This window comes from Malania oleifera, chromosome 11, assembly GCF_029873635.1.
Source record: "Malania oleifera isolate guangnan ecotype guangnan chromosome 11, ASM2987363v1, whole genome shotgun sequence".
In the NCBI taxonomy this organism is placed as follows: Eukaryota; Viridiplantae; Streptophyta; class Magnoliopsida; order Santalales; family Ximeniaceae; genus Malania; species Malania oleifera.
This window is the reverse complement of record NC_080427.1, coordinates 34,276,182-34,287,288: the sequence shown is the minus strand read 5'-3', so window position 1 is coordinate 34,287,288 and position 11,107 is coordinate 34,276,182.

Here is an 11,107-nt window from a genome sequence, read left to right as displayed (position 1 = left end):
GGAATTTAAAACTTTTTCTCCTAGGTTAATCTATTCAACAACAGTATATACACAACCTAGGGACTTGTCTGTGCAATTTCCGAATGCGAGATAACAATGATGTGGAAATTAAATCAAACGCATCATTCACACAATAATATATACGTGCGGTATATATAAAGTGCAGAAATGTAAATGAACACACGATATGTTAATGTAAATGAACACACGATATGTTATCAGGGTTCGGCCAACTGTGCCTACGTCCCCGCCTCTATCTCGCAAGCCGGAGGATTCCACTAATAGCACACTTAAGGGTGGAGCGGCACCATTTACAATCAGGTCAAATTAACATAGGGCTGACCTCAACCTTAACCAGGTCAATTAACGGGGCTGAAAGTCAACCTACACGCCTTAACAAGATGACGCACCTAACTTTCCTAACCGGGTCTAAGCCAATCCAGGACTATTCCAGGGCTAGTCTCCCTCTTCAGGCCCGTGCCTGGAAATACAATAGTATTTAAAATACAATCAAATGGTATAATGAATAAGCTTTCAAGTAAAGCAAATGTGTACCCAGATACGTGCAATCACAAACACCACAGTGTGATTCAATATGTAAGCTCAATGTGGTCTAAGATGTCAACTCTCAAATAGATTTACTATTGTTGTAATGAGTGCGTGATAGTGCAAACCTAAATGATCTTTGTATCACAGGATATTCAATCTAAGTGCTCAAACAAAGATATTATCCAAACTTCATATATTTCAATCAACAAGTTTTCTCAATACATATATGTATATGAAGCTCTAGCAATGTATAAGTTTGGTTTGCAAAAAGAGTTTAATCTTTGTATTCAACTATAGATATAAATCAATGAATATTGCAACAAAGATTTTTCTCATACAAACAAATATCTCTTTAAAGATTTATCAAGACAAAGCGCACTGGATATTTGAAAGTATTTTGAAATGGTTTTTGCAATCCACACCAAACACAAAACTTCACAAGGTATTGCAATGAATGTGCAATACTTGGAAGTTTAATATAAGTCTTCTTAGGAGAGACTTATTAACAAAGTACCCTAAGAATACTTGGGTTAGCTCTCAATCAAAATCGTCAAAAACAATTACCGCACTTGGGAGAGCAACCCTAGAAATCAACAACACTTAAATCACACTTACAAAAATGTTTAAGTGGAAGATCTGGTAAGAATAAGTGTTGGAGGCTCAAAGATGAGTATTATGGGTTTTATGATTTTCAGAGAATTTTACCCTAATCCAATCTACTAATCTATCTTAATTTTCTCAAATGAGCTCATATATATAGACATGGGAGAAAATATGACCGTTGGGGACCTATTGGGTATTATTAGAAAAGTTTAATGATGTTTAAAGCATTTTAACCCTATTTAAAAATTAATAACAGCGGTAAAAAATTAGGGCAACCCGAGAGGTCCGGTTGACCAGAAATGTCTCGGTCGACCAAGACTCAAGTGATACGGTTGACCAGGGGTATATTGAACTGAGTGGTCGGTCGACCGGGCCAAGGCGATTTTCCAAATTTCTGAGGTTCGGTCGACCAAGGCATTTTGAACTGGCTGGTTCGGTCGACCAGACCGCTGGGAATTCTCCCAAGGACCCTCCGATCGACCAGGTAGTTGGAGTACAAAGTTGGTCGGTCGATCGGGAGGTCAAAATGTTGACTCCCAAGTGGTTCGGTCGACCAGGGTCAAATGAACTGTAAGGGCTCGGTCGACTAGGGCCTTGGTCAACAGTTGACCCAGACCGGTTTCGGTCGACCAGGCCAAAATGTACTGGCTTGGCTAGTCGACTGAAAGTGCATCGTGTGTGCATTTTGGTCATGTACTGAAGCAAACAAGCCATGTTAAAGTTCCTAACAAATATATGTGAAGTGTGAGTGTCCTAGGGGCACTTGGGGTCTAATTTGAAGACACCAAAAAAGTCTGGTGTCGGTCGACAAGGGAAAACTTTAAGGTCTTTCTATGGTCATTTTCTTATTCATGGTTTGTTTGAGCTTACGTAGTAAATCATACATGTGATGTGTGTGAGCTTATTACAGACCAAATACCTACTTACTATTACAGACCAATATAAATATATTACAATGCTAAATTATAAATTGGTCTTCAAGCTTTTCTTGCTTTGTGCACATCTTGATCTTATCATTCTTAGTTCCTGCACAAAACCTCAAACACTCATTAGATATAATGAGTATTTGTCATAATCAAAACCGGGCGTGACCAATAAGGTCAACAAAACAAACTGACAGTCAACAATAAATATCCTCTCCCTAGGATTGATGATTTGTTTGATCACCTCTAGGGGACCCAGGTTTTCTCTAAAATTGACCTGCGGTTAGTTATTATCAGGTGAAAGTTAGAGCAGAAAACATTTCAAAGACCATATTCCGAACTAGATATGGGCATTACGAGTTCTTGATGATGCCATTTGGGTTGACTAATGCACCAGCAGTATTTATGGATTTAATGAATCGGGTGTTCCACCAGTACTTGGACCAGTTTGTGGTTGTATTCATTGATGTTATATTGGTCTACTCGAGAAGTTTTAAGGAGCACGAGCATCATTTGAGGCTAGTGTTGTACATATTGAGAGAAAGAAAATTGTATGCAAAATTCAAGAAATGTGAGTTCCAGTTAAGGCATGTTACTTTTCTTGGCCATGTGATTTCTGAGGTAGGTATATCAGTTGATTTGAGTAAAATAAAGGCAGTGGTGAGTTGGGAAAGGTCAGGAAGTGTTCAAGGGGTCAGGAGTTTTCTGAGATTAGCAGGATATTACCAACGCTTTGTAGATGGCTTCTCCAGGTTATCGAGTCCATTAACACAACTTATGAGGAAAAATGTAAAGTTTGATTGGACCAATGATTGTAAGCACAACTTTTAGGAGTTAAATCGGCGATTGGTTTCAACACCAGTTCTGGCCATTCCATTAGGAGGAGATGAATTTGTGATATACAGTGATGCCTCTATGAAGGGTCATGGATGTGTGTTAATGTAGCATGGAAGAGTCATTGCCTATGTGACTAGCCAACTTAAGGAATATGTAAAGAATTATCTTGTGCATGATTTAGAATTAGCTGTTGTGGTTTATGCTTTAAAGATCTAGAGGCATTATCTATATGGTGGGAAGTGCAAAATCTTCACAGATCATAAATGTTTAAAATATTTCTTTACTCAGAAAGAGCTGAATATGAGGCAAAGAAGGTGGCTAGAACTCATTAAGGACTATGACTGCACTATTAGTTACCCCCTAGGGAAAGCGAATGTGGTAGCAGATGCACTGAGCAGAAAATCAGTGGGACCAACACTAGCAACTGTGGAAGTTCAACATTTGATCCTGATGGATCTGGAGAGACTTGGCGTAGAGTTAGTAAAGCATGATCTATAGGTATTTATCGCCAGCCTGGTTGTTGAGCCGACACTATACGAAAAGATTAAGGCTGCTCAGGGTGATGACACATAGTTAGCAGAGGTTATGGCTAGAGTGCAGGATGGTCAAGGAGAAGAGTTCAGTATCTCTAATGATGGAGCTCTGACGTTTCGCACTAGATTGTGTATTTCAGCAGATGATGATATTAGAAGAATAATTTTAGAGGAAGCTTACTAATCACTATACATAGTTCATCCTGGCAGCACTAAAATGTATAGGGATCTGCGAGAGTATTTCTAATGGAGTGAAATGAAAAGGGAAATTACCGAATTTGTATAGCAGTGTTTGATGTGTCAGTAAGTTAAGGCTGAGCACCAAAGACCAACAAGGCAGTTGTAGCCACTATTCATCCCAAAGTGGAAATGGGATCATGTTTCTATGGATTTTGTTACTAGGTTGCCGCCAGTTCGACAGGGATTGAATGCAATTTGGGTAACTATTGATCGTATGACGAAGACTACCCATTTCATCCCTATTAAAGTTAGTTATTCCATGGATAGATTGGGAGAAATATAGGTACAGGAGATAGTTCGTGTCCATGGTGCACCGGTATCCATAGTCTCAAACCAAGATCCTCGCTTTACTTCACAATTTTGGAAAAGTTTTTAGGAGGCTATAGGTACATAGTTAGCATCCAACACTGCTTTCCACCCCCAGACAGATGGACAAACCAAGAGGACAATCTAGACATTAGAAGATATGCTTTTTGCTTGCGTGCTTGATTTTGGGGGTAGTTGGACCCAGTTTATGTCATTAGTCAAGTTTTCTTATAAAAACAACTATTAGGCTAGCATCGGCATGGCACCTTACGAGGCACTGTATGGTAGGAGATGTCGTTCTCCTCTCTTCTGGGACAAAGTAGGCAAAAGGTTAGTTTTGGGTCCAGAGATAGTATAGCAAGCTTATGATAAGGTCCAACTAATTAAATAAAGAATTAGTACCGCGTAGAGTAGGCAGAAAAGTTACGCAGATATTCGCCGTCAGAATTAGAGTTTGATGTGGGGAATCGAGTATTTTTTAAAATAGCTCCCCTGAAAGGAGTTATGAGGTTTGGAAAGAAGGGCAAGTTGAGCCCTAGGTATATTGGCCCTTTTGAAATACTAGAGAGAGTGGGGTAAGTTGCCTATAGGCTAGCTTTGCCGCTAGCTCTATCTAGAATACACAACGTGTTTCATGTTGCTATGTTAAGGAAATACGTCCTAGACCCATCCCACATAATTAGCTATGTAGAAATAGAGTTTAAGGATTCATTGGCTTATGAAGAAGCACCAATATAGATTTTGTAAAAAAAAAACATAGGAACCACACACCAAGGAGATTCAACTAGTGAAAGTTTTGTGGAGAAACTATGCTATAGAAGAAACTTCATGGGAACGTGAAGACAAAATTAGACAGAAATACCCACATTTGTTTAGTGGGATATAATAGTAGTTTGTAAGTTCAAGAGTAATAGTTTTATATTGCTTAATATAGGATAATGAATGTATAGTTGAATTTTCTTTAGACTATAGGATAGGTAGTATTTTGGTGTTGGGGGAATTTTCTTTTATAATTGTAATCTCCCAGAACCTTGAATGTAACCACGGTATTCCTCTTCCATAAGTGAGGGTAATTAATAAAATAAGTAGACGGTTTGCCTCTATGGGATGGTAGATTGTATGGATGGTGTTCAACACAGATACTAAATTTTGAGGACGAAATTTTATAAGGAGGGGTGAATGTAATAACCCAAGAAATTAATCAGGACCTCGTCAACGAACACAGGGGATTCGTCGATGAGGGTACATGAGGATCTCGTCAACAAGGACATGTCTCGTCGATGAGAAGATACCGAAAGGGGGGTTTTGGAAGTTTGAAATTCGCTAACGAGGGGTTTAGGTTCATCGACGAACTTCTTCAAAGACTCATCCATGAGATAACATGTCTTGTCAACAAATCCGGGGCTATCAGTACTATTAAAACCGGATTTCACGAGAAATTTAGCACAAGAATCTTTCTTTCTCTCTCTAAACATCCCTCTCCCCTTCCCTCTTTGATCTCGACTCCGTTTCTCGCCGAATCGACGATATGAGGCCATCCTGATACTCCTAGGGAAGTTCTCTACAAAAATGCCGAAGTGGATCATTGGTGGGAGTAATTTGAACTCCATCCCACTTTCAAGGTAAGACATTTTATTTAGTATTTATCTTTCTCATAGTTATATAAAATTTTGTACATAGAAAAATAATGATATTTTATTCTGGGAGATGTTGTTTTCAGGGTGTTGAGTGGGGTACCCTGTGGGTGTAGTATCAGTCATAGTAGGCGACTTTTGCAGAAATCAGGTGAGGGAAATATGCTACGCTAGGAGTTTTAACAGTGTTATTAGAGATTATATAAATATATATATATATATACCAATTTATTATTCAATTTTTATAGAATAAGAGTTTTTAATATTTGTGTGGCCTGAGTAGATATTTACCTGCTATAGAATTTATACAGCTTTTTTCCGCATATCATGTTATACAGTATATACAAATATAGACAGATACAAACCGATATTTATCAGACAAGTATTACAAATTTTATTCAAATTAGTACATTACAGTATTTACAGAATGCTATGTTTCCTAATACCATAACACTCAGATTATATAGACAGTTTATACAGACATATTACACAGTCAGATATATAGTTATAGCATCCAGATGCTACAAATATGATATTCAGATATACAGTATTTTCAATACAAAACTATAATGTTATAGTTAATTTGGAAACATGATGAAAACAGTAAAGATAATTATAGTGTGTGTATATATATATATATATATATATATATATATATATACATATATATATTTTGGTACAATATCAGATCCCTGAGAAAATATTACAAACAAATACAATTTATAGAGCACGGTACCATTGCTATTTACAGAACAGAGTGTAACCACATATCTCAGATAGTGTGTGGGTACCGTCAACCGCGCTCAGAGTGGATGTAGCTCACTAGTTTCTGGGTTGAGGGGGCTCAATTTGAGGAGGTAGCAGTCCAGTTTCATGCCTAGGAGAGGATGCAATTTGGCCAAACTGAGGAAGGGTAGAGTACAATGACTTACCTGGTAGGCCAACCAGAGTTAAGTCCCGCCTACGGGCCACACAATCCTGTCATGAGGGGTTAAATCATGACATACATATTTCTAAGGAAAAAGCACGATTATATATATGTATACAGTTTTATAGCATATCATTAATATAGTATGTTATTAGCAGTATGAAAAGTAAAAAATTCAGATGATACAATTATAGTTTAAACTGCGATAAATGTAAAATATACTTTTACTGATTTACCTACTTATACAGTTTCAGACGTTATTATGATAGTTATGCAACTTGGTCGCCACACACTAGTAATAGCATATTTTCACTTACTGAGCATCGACTCATCCCATTATTTTAACATTTTTTCAGGTGATCCAGTTAGGTAAGTAGATCAAGGTTGCGGATAGAGTGACCCTTGGTTGCCCTGTGTATAGGGTAAGTGTGTACACATGGATTGAGCTTTTGGGGAGATGGTACCGGAGTATGTATTTATGGTATGGGAAATACTGAATTCTGGTATTGTGTGTGTGTGTGTGTGTGTGTGTGTGTGTGTATATATATATATATATATATATATATATATGGATGTATGATTTTCCATTTTCCACTGCATAGGTGTGTTTGTATGTACACTAATACCTTAATGCCCATCTGAGTAATTTCATTTATTTTTTTTAGAAAAAAAATGGTGTAATTTTTGGGTTGTTACAAGAAGCATATTTCCGTGTACACAAAATTTCGTATACATTTGTTGTATTCCAAGCGGGGCCCTGAAGAGGGAGACTAGCTCTATGGAATAGTCTCGGATTGGCTTAGACCCGATTAGGAAAGTTAAGTGCACCATCCTGGAAAGGTGTAGGTTGAAGTCAGCCCCGGTAATTGACCTAGTTGTAAACGGTGCCGCTTCACCCTTTAAATGAGCCGTAGTGGAATCCTTGTGCTGATGAGCCAAGGCAGGGACGTAGGCACTTTGGCCGAACCCCAATAACATATCTAGTGTCAGTTTATTTTCTGCACTTTATTTTCTGCACCTATTTGTTTATTGGTTGAATATCTGCTTGGATTTGAAACTTCTTAGACTGCCTCCTAGGTTGTGTAATACTGATTGTTGGACTAGATAAACCTAGGCATAATTTTTAAATCTCCAATTCACCTCCCTTTTAGGATTGCACCAAAGCTAACATTTGGTATCAAATCCTCATTACTTAGACTTAAACGTTACTTAGTAAAAGATCATGATGGCTCATGTTAGTGCATCCCTTTCATGTGAGGGAAGGTTAGTTTCGCACCCTCCAATATTCTATGGTGAAAATTATGCTATATAGAAATTTAGAATGACTGTACTTGTGAAAGCTTTAAATTAGAAGTTTTGGAAATTCATTGATCTGGGTGATATTGCGCCTGTAAAAACCATTGATTGTGTTAATGTTCCTAAATATGAATATGATTTGGATGATAATGATAGGAACTTAGTGCAAGTGAATTTTAATGCTATGAATACCTTACTACATGCTTTAGATTCTGATATTTTATGTGAGGTTATGGCATGTAGCAGTGCTAAAGAGATCTAGGATGAACTTGAGAGGAAATATGGAGCATCCATGCAAAATAAAGTGATCACTCCTTGTGACTCAAGCTCTACGGATCTTGAAGGAGGTAACCTGTGCTTTGTTTCTTTGACTAATGATGAAGTAATCCCAACTCCTTCCATTTTATTAGACAAACCTGTAAATGATTCATGTGATGATTTGAATGATGTATCTAATTTTGAATCATGTGATAGTAGTGATAGTGAAAACATGCCTACTTATGAAGAACTGCAAATTGAATATGTTAGAATTCAAAATTTACTTGTTAAATCTAATAAGAAATATACTATTTTTGAAAATAAATATGAGGCATGTATAAACAAATGTGAATCAAAAGTTCTTGTTGAAAGGAAAAGTGATTTAAAGATTAAACAATTAGTAAACAAGAATGAAAAGTTAGAGAAGGAATTGAATGCAGTAAGATCTCAAGCATCAAATGATAATAATAAAGATCTTCTTATTTCAGAACTTGAACAAAAAGCAAACAACATATCTAAAGAGTTTATTAAATTACAAGATGTTTGCAAAGGTCTTAAAAACTTAAAAATGCAAGAATTAAAGAAGAAAACAGAAGACCAATCTAAGATCATCCACACATTCACTAAAGGAAAGGACAACTTTGATAAGTTGCTAAGATCACAGAAGATGATTTTAGACAGGGAAGGTATAGGATATAGAGTTAGAAATAGAAAGAAGAAAAATCTGTATATGGGGTACTTTGTGAAAGAATCTGATTGTTAAACTAGTACCTCCTTCGGTCCTTATACCCATATTTACTGTGTGTTGTGTAAAAAGAAGGGACATACCAAGTTTGATTGTGCATTCAAAAGGAAAGGGGTTAAAATGAATCAAGTGTGGAGAGTAAAAGAAAACTCCAATTCCATCCTCTCTTGACCCGAAGCTATTCCAAGTGTCAATTGAATAGAATAGGAAGACGCCATAAACCTTAAATCTTATATCTAAATCATAGGGGGTCTTATATATTAAGAAAAGGTCAAAGGAAGAGAAACCAACATAGTTCGGCCAGCTTAACCATTTCAGCTTATTCTCTTCGGGCAACCAAACTTAAAATGTTGACCAACATGTTGACCTTACTTCGGCTGCTAAACTTTTCAGTTCAAAATCATTTGGGCAACCAAACATATATTCAGTTAACTGAATTAGTATTTATCCAAATGAACTCTAAAGAACAAATGAGTTCAGCCTATCGAACATTGGAAAATTGAAAAGACGCTTGAAATTCAGCCAACCGAAGCTTTGTTCAATTAGCTGAACAGACTCAACATCTAGGATAATAATTACAGTTTAGGCAACTGAATCTCTATTCAAGAGCCTGAATTGCGCTAAATATATATGTTCACCCACGGAAAAAGCTTCATTTTCACTTCACTCTTGAGAGCTTCTCTAGTTTTCCTCACATCCAGCCACTCCATTTTCATCCCTAGCCTACTACATTTTAGAAAAACTTCTTCCCACCATGTCTAAAGACCAAAGATGCATTGAGGCAGGCATTGCACTTAACTAATGGTTCCATATGCCTGAGAGACGGATCAAGTATGATAAGGTCTTCCAGCTCAAAGATCCCATCCTCAATAAGGCACTGGACATTCAATTTATGCAGATGTATTTTAATAATGTGTTAGATATGTTCATATACCAAATATGGTATGAATTTTTGAGCTTTCAATCCAAGGGGATCTACCCCATACTCGTCAAGCTATTTTATGCCAACATTGGGCAGGATGACTAGGGTTTCTACTCTAGGGTGTTTGAGACAAACATTCAGTTCAATGATGCATACCTGGCTAAGGTGTTTGATATCCAGCGAGGAGACTTCGACTGTCCTAACTCCACCTCGACCTAGATAAATGAGCTAGACTTCACCATGAGCACTTTCGTGAATCTTGTGATCTCTCATCCCATTGTAGATCTTGCACACACCCCTAGTTATAGAGCATTAACTCTGGAGGCAAAGGTTGTACACCACTTGATTTCATATAATATCTTAATGAAGTAGGGTCCAGGGATCATGTCTCATACCTAGACTGCTTCATCATATGGTGTTTATTCACGAGGAAGAAGCTGGATCTTCCTAGACTGATCCTCGAGTGGATGTTCGTGAAGACTGTAGGGAAGAGGATTATACTGCCATATGGAGGCATCCTATCTAGGATGTTTTTTAGAGAGAGAGCCATGAGAACTCCAAATGCAGTATAAAAGAAGATAAAGAGAATTGACATCTTCTCCCCCACTACTCTGAAATTGATGGGGTATAAGTTTGCTAGTAACATGTGGTTACCTACTATTCCTGAGAGAGGTCCAGGGGCTTAGGAAATTCTAGATGAGTAGCCCCATGTGACGTCAAACACCGAGATCATTGCTGCTATCACCAGTCTCACAACATCATTTCAGGAGTTTAAGATTCCATGACAGAGCGGGCATCCTCCTCCCAAGCCAGACTTGATGCTCTATACGGCGATTTCATAGAGTTTTAGTCTGATGTCCAGGCGAACTTCCATATCCTCAATAAGCGCCTGAGAGAGATGAATGATGAGGACATCGACGAGGATCCGATGAAGGTGAGTGGTGATGAGGACGACGAGCATGATGATGGTGAGACTTAAAGGAGTCCTTGGAGTTTAACTGCTTTATATTTGATCTATCTTGTGCTTTATTTACATACACTTATATTTGGGGTTTGTAATACCTAAAACATCTTTTTTTATTTTTTCTTTTTTGGTCGTACTCACTCACCACACACATACACAGATACATACAGATACTATCTTGTGGTGATTGTCATTTTGCTTATATTTATATATATTTGATAGTTTATTGGCTTGCATGCTTTGATATATATATATATATATATATATATATATATATATATATATATATATATGCTTATATGATTGAAAGCCACCTGCATGGCAGATGCAGTTGATGTCTGCTGGTAGATATATTAGGTTCTCGCATGC